The following is a 6,000-nucleotide window of genomic DNA, read 5'->3' on the forward strand; positions in this document are numbered from 1 at the left end:
GCTTTACCATGACTGGGCAGAAGTTGGACTTAAACAAGCTCTGGAATCAAGTCAAGATGCAGAGGAGGAATGCTTAAAAAAATCTAATTTAATTAAAACAGAACTGATTCATCAAAATTTCCAAATGTAAGAACTTATGTTCATAGTGTGAAGTCATTTTTGGCAAACTAGCTTCATTGTATTAATAAAACTTTGACTTACATGCTGAACATCATCAATATATAAATAAACAATTTATATATGTTTTGATGCAGCAGCAAAATCCTGGCCCTGGTGGTGATGTGGATGAAGTAGCATTGGAGGGATCAAGGAACCTGTTTGGACAAAGTATTGATGGTCAAATCTTACTCAACTACAAGTTTGCTCTGTCAAAGGTTTACTCAACTTAAAGTGCCATAATATTGACTTTTGAAAATGCTTAAGTATTTGAAGGTGCATTTAAAAACTACTCAGGTATTTAAAAGTACAAATGATATTTTTCTAATATCAGTACATTGCTATATTAGTCCAAAGTAAAATATTTCTCTTTCAAATAGAGGTTAAGTTATAAGTTTCCCAAACAATAAAGACTCAAGCAAAGTAAAGATTAATTAAAAAAAAATATTTAAAAAAATCCTGAAGTAGAAGTGAATGTACTCAGTTACCGTCCACCACTGCCTGTTTCTGGACCCCAGCAGTGATGGATGCATTCGAGCTGCAGGCGGCCTTTTTAGGTCTTTGTTGTTCCTGTGGACAAGAACCAGATAGCCAGAAGATCCAACTGTTGGCAACTGCATTGAGACAGAGCAGTACAATAGACCGAAGGCATTCAGTCTAAAGGGTTCTGCATGGTTGAACCGAACCGCTAAATTTGGCTCAGATTGTTGCAGCTGCGTGACGAAAATTGCCTAATTGTATCCTCAGCCTCACATTGTCTCCCCCTTTTTATCACAACCCCAGGGGTGAACTTTTCGTCCCCTCTCTTTCCAACGCTGTTGTGTGATTGGTCTGAATTTTGGTCCACTGATGCCTTCTGTTTTTTTTTGTTTGTTTGTTTGTTTTTTGTTCTTTTTCTCGAGTTGGTGCGTCTTTTGGACCATAAAAGGTCTGTGTGAAAATTAACATCTGAAAATCACTTAACCGCTCGTTAACAGTTTGACTTTGGTCCGACTTTGAGCAGGCTGGGCCTGTCAATCACTTGAAAGTTAAACTAAGATCGTTTCCACAAAGGAATACTTTCAGGTAGAAAACAAGCATCATAGCGGTGTGTCAATCAGTTTTTGTAACAAAAACACAATTTGTGAGGAATTTGCCAATAAAACCGTTTGATGATCTCTGATACTCTCTTCTTCATTCCCTTTTGTGCATCTGTTAAACCAGCAGCATATAAGTTATTTCTTTTCAATTCTGAAATCTGTTCATTTCTAGACAAAGGACAGGCTAGAAGTGAAAGAGATCATGGAGATTGCTCGTCTCTCCCCTCATTCATTTGTTCAGTGACATCACTGACTGATCATCCTGAAAATGCTGCACGACTGTAATACGAAACCTGCCTTCTGTGTGTGCAGTGGTGTGGGAAAACTCATTCATGTGTGTTTGGGTGTGCAAATGAACCTTTTTTTTTTCTTTTAGTCTCTGTCCTTACTCAGCAAGATCTGAGCTACAGCAAGATACACTATGTGCAGGCGCAGACACACACACATACACACAGATGAATGTAATTGGACACTGGTCCCTAATGGGGTTGAGGGGGAGTTCTGTTTCCTGTTGAGAAAAGTATCTGAGATGAAACAAACTGCTGATAGAGAGACATTAAGATGGGAAAAAGACAATGAGATTATCTAAAAGAAACCAAATCCACCTCCAGTGAAGAAGTGCCATCTTCCCAAGAAGTATGAGGCATCTTCTTAAAAGGAGATCTCACAAATTTATTCTGCAACTCACTAATTTGACAGAAATACTTTATAGACTTATATAATCTCTTTTTTAATATATATATATATATAAATGAAAGCAGTGTCTCACAAATGTATTCTCATAAAATTCAATTCAGGCTTGAAATCAGAAAAAACAAATATCAAATGACATGACCGCGGCGAGGGATGCAGTAGTTTGTCATCATAGCTCCACAGATTTTCCTTAAATACATTGTTTTTTTTTGTTTTGTTTGTTTGTTTGTTTGTTTGTTTTACCACATACATATCTGGTCTTTAGGTCGACGTTTTTTGTTTAGTAGAAAATGATAGCTGCATCTTCAAAGAAATGTTCTGCCAAACAAGCAAAAGAACAGCTTAATATCCGCTCTGTCGACAACGAAGAACTTGCTAGGCTTTTTAAACTAGCTGTAGCAGATGCTAGCAAGAAAGCCATTGACACGCTGGTGGAGGAAGTGGTCACCCAACTTTCAGTCAAAACACAAGCCATGGTGGCCATAAAGTCTGAAAGGGCATCCCTGAAAGCATTCAACAACCAGAGGAAACCATTTCATCATGTCAGTTATGCAGAGGACTTTCTGAATCATTTTCCAACTGGGGACCAAGAAGAGAAATGTTGTAATGCAGCAACTAGCTAATTTCCATTGGCAGCGTATTAGTCTATTGTTTGAGACAGAACAGTGATAGGTCAGATTATTCATAACCAAAATTTTGTTAATCGGTTTCTCTTCAAACTGTCTTTCTGTTATTAGCTTGAAAATGCTCTTGTAACATTTAAAAACCTACTTCATTCTGCAGATAGTCAAACATGGATGCCAACTAAGCAAAAATAAGTTGACTGAGATGAAAGTAGTAGATGGGAAGTAATGTTCTGGGTCATGCAGAGATCAATGATACATGGCCTGATTAAGAGCATCCAGCTGACAAAGTCATTTATTTCTGCCGGCTCTCTTCTTTCCACACTCCACACTGAGTTTCTGTGTATCTGTATAGGACAACATTGCATGATAGTGACAAACATCTCCTGGACACAGAACAGAAATTCCACCCATAGAGCAAATGAGAGTCAACTTACACAACACAACTTACATATGCGTGTCATGTGACCAGAACTACTTACATTATTTTACTGAGTGCTTTTATCTGAGTTTATGTGGGTGAATGTAAACCTTGCTTGATGTGCTCAACGTCCGCTGTCAGACCAAGCTTTAAAGCACAGCTCAAAATGTTTGATACAGATAATCCCAGAATCTTGCTGTCCACTGAGTGATTTGAAGTGACGCTTGAGAATTCAGAGGTAAAGCCTTACTTCATGCATTAGCACACCCCCACTGCAGAATGCCAACACCACCATGCATGTTCTTTAGTTTTAAAGCATCAGTTTGGCTCCTTCAGACATACTTCCTGCAGTTCTGAAATGCCTCCAGTTTGGTCTCGTTTGACTATAAAAATGTTTCTCGAGACGGCATTTTGACAAGTATAAATTTTGAAAAGGGGCTCTTTCTTGGTCACACAACACTGCTACAGGAGTTCCTGCAGCTTCCAGTTCATTTCAAGCCTAAGCTTTGGAGGTTCCAGGGTTATTCCAGCACATCCTAATCAATTTCCTTTCATGTGAGAGAGACAATTCTGGCCTTCTTCCAGAAATTGGCAAGGCAGTGACGTATCCAAATAACTCTGCCAGCTGTTCTTTTTCAAAATGTGTCCTATAAAATATAGTAGTGCTACAATAAGGCTGTAAGAATTTGTAACAACTGTAAGATTTCAGGGTGTATTGAGAGAGAAAACAAAAGTTGGAGATTGGAGCAGAATGAGGTATAAGTGATGTGTAGATGGCTGCATGGCAAGTTAGTACTTTGCAGTTTGACAAAGGATGTACACATTAGTTCTCTCAGTCTACTTTTGTCCAACTCGTTCTGGAGATATCACTATTACAGTAAGTCCTGCAGTCAAAGTTTAACTTTTAGTAAGGAGGTAATATTATCAATTACCATGCTTTCATGGGAATTGTTAATTACCATGCAGTCAAAGGTCAACTCCTTATTACCTGGGTTTATTAACAATCACCATGCTTTCAAGATGTTCATAAGATATGTGTGCCACTTACACTTCACTATGACTGGAAGCAGTTTGAGGCAAATTTGCAGCAATAGTCCAAGAAAAGTTAGGGGATTTACAAAACATTCATCTGTGCTGAGATTTCTAATTATCAGTTTATATCTGTTATACAATTTAACAAAAAGGCTTGATGGTTCTCTTATAGAGGCAATCCAAGAAATGCTTGAATCATATTTCAATAAATTATCTAATTTTTCTATGACCCAAAATCTCACTGTTTGAACTGCCTTTAAATTTATTTTATGCTTGATAGGGAGTCTCGAATGATGATTTTTCAAGCATTTTTTTAGAGATGTTCTTTGGATTTTGACTGCTTTGCACTTATTTTTCAACCAATCCTGGTAGCTAACAAGAATTGCATAATGTACTGTATCCTCAAAATCAGGTGAAAAACAAACATTTGAAGGAAGACAAAACTACCTACAGTGGTACTGCCACTGTAATGTACTTCATTTGTTGTCTGTTAATTGTGCCATGCGTTTAATCATGTAAAGTACTTTGAACTGCCTTGTTGCAGAAATGTCCTATGCAAGTAAATTTGACTTGACTTCAGTCAGACGTTTTTCAGGGCCCTCCTGCTCAAAGCCATCACTACCTAGTACCTACAACTATTAGTTGGAGGAACTTAGATAATATGAGTTACAAAAACATGTATTTTACCTTTGGGATTGAAAAATTATTTTCTAAATTTAATATAACTTAATTATAAAACATTGTGGTAATTTGAAAAGACAGGCTAAGGAAATAAGGAATGACATAATTAGGACTTCATGCAATGTCTTAACAGTTCTTTTTGGTACAATATGAAGAAAAACTGTAATAAGAGTGACGTGTGCAGAAAATCATGTACAAGAAGTGACTCTCTTGTAGTTTTTTATTGCATAAGATGTCTGATTTGGTACCCAGTCTAATCTAACTGACCACTTTGTTGCATTTGTGCAACCTACCACACATCCTCTAATTGCTGCTGATATTTGGGTGTAGAGAAGAGCAGAGCCACCGATCCATTAACTGGCCAAGCAAAGCTTGATTGGCTCCGGACGATCCCCCTGAAATAGCAGGATTGGCCGTCGGCCAAGCGCCCATTTCCTGTGCGTCTGAGAGGAGCTCCAGCCACCGGGGCTCAAATGCATTTCCTGACTGTATAAAAGTTTTATTAATGACCAGGAGTGCATCAGCGGCTACGCCCGCTAGTCCGTACTTATTCGCTCAGCCTCTCATTCACTACCTCATCAACGGAGAGAGAGAAAGAGGATGGAGAGAGGATGATGGGAGGGAGAGTGGCAAAGAGACACGATGAGATACAAGCCAATAGGGAGAGAACAGGGTGTGTGAGAGGAGAGAAACAACAAGACTCTGATGGATGGATCAGCAGATAGAATTAGGTAAGAGAAACCAGGGTCGAGACATTAGGAGATACATGAAGAAGGAGAGACAGGGAGGGGGATTTCTTTAGGCTCACAATTTATTTTCCTACAGTTAATCAATTACTCTGGATGTCACTGAGTTCACTTTTCTTCCACATATGACTGGCTGAAAGAAGAAAATATAAAACAACCAAAATTCAATCCAATTCAGTTCAGATTATTTTTATATAGAAAAGTCGCCTGAAGGGACTTTAACAGAAGAAGCAGCAGCCAATACAATAAATCTTTACACTTTGTAGGGTGGACATTTTTATATCGTTAACAAAAACAGACTTATTGTATAAAGTAATGTGTTCTAAATCCTGACCCCAAGGGCCCAATGTCCTGAATGCTCCGGATGTGTCCCTGATCCAGCATCCTCAGCAAACCATCAAGTGCAACAGAAGCCTCTTAATCACCCATTCATCTGACTCTGATGTGTAGCAGGAGGGAAATGTTCAAAACATGCAGGATGCAGGAGAGTATACAAAAAAATTCCCTTCTCACCCTCCGCGGGTGGTCTCTTTCATCCTCTGAGCTCGGGTCCTCTACCAGAGGCTTGG

The sequence above is a fragment of the Poecilia latipinna genome, unplaced genomic scaffold (assembly GCF_001443285.1).
Source record: "Poecilia latipinna isolate Pla-1442-1.1 unplaced genomic scaffold, P_latipinna-1.0 Scaffold146, whole genome shotgun sequence".
NCBI lineage: Eukaryota > Metazoa > Chordata > Actinopteri > Cyprinodontiformes > Poeciliidae > Poecilia > Poecilia latipinna.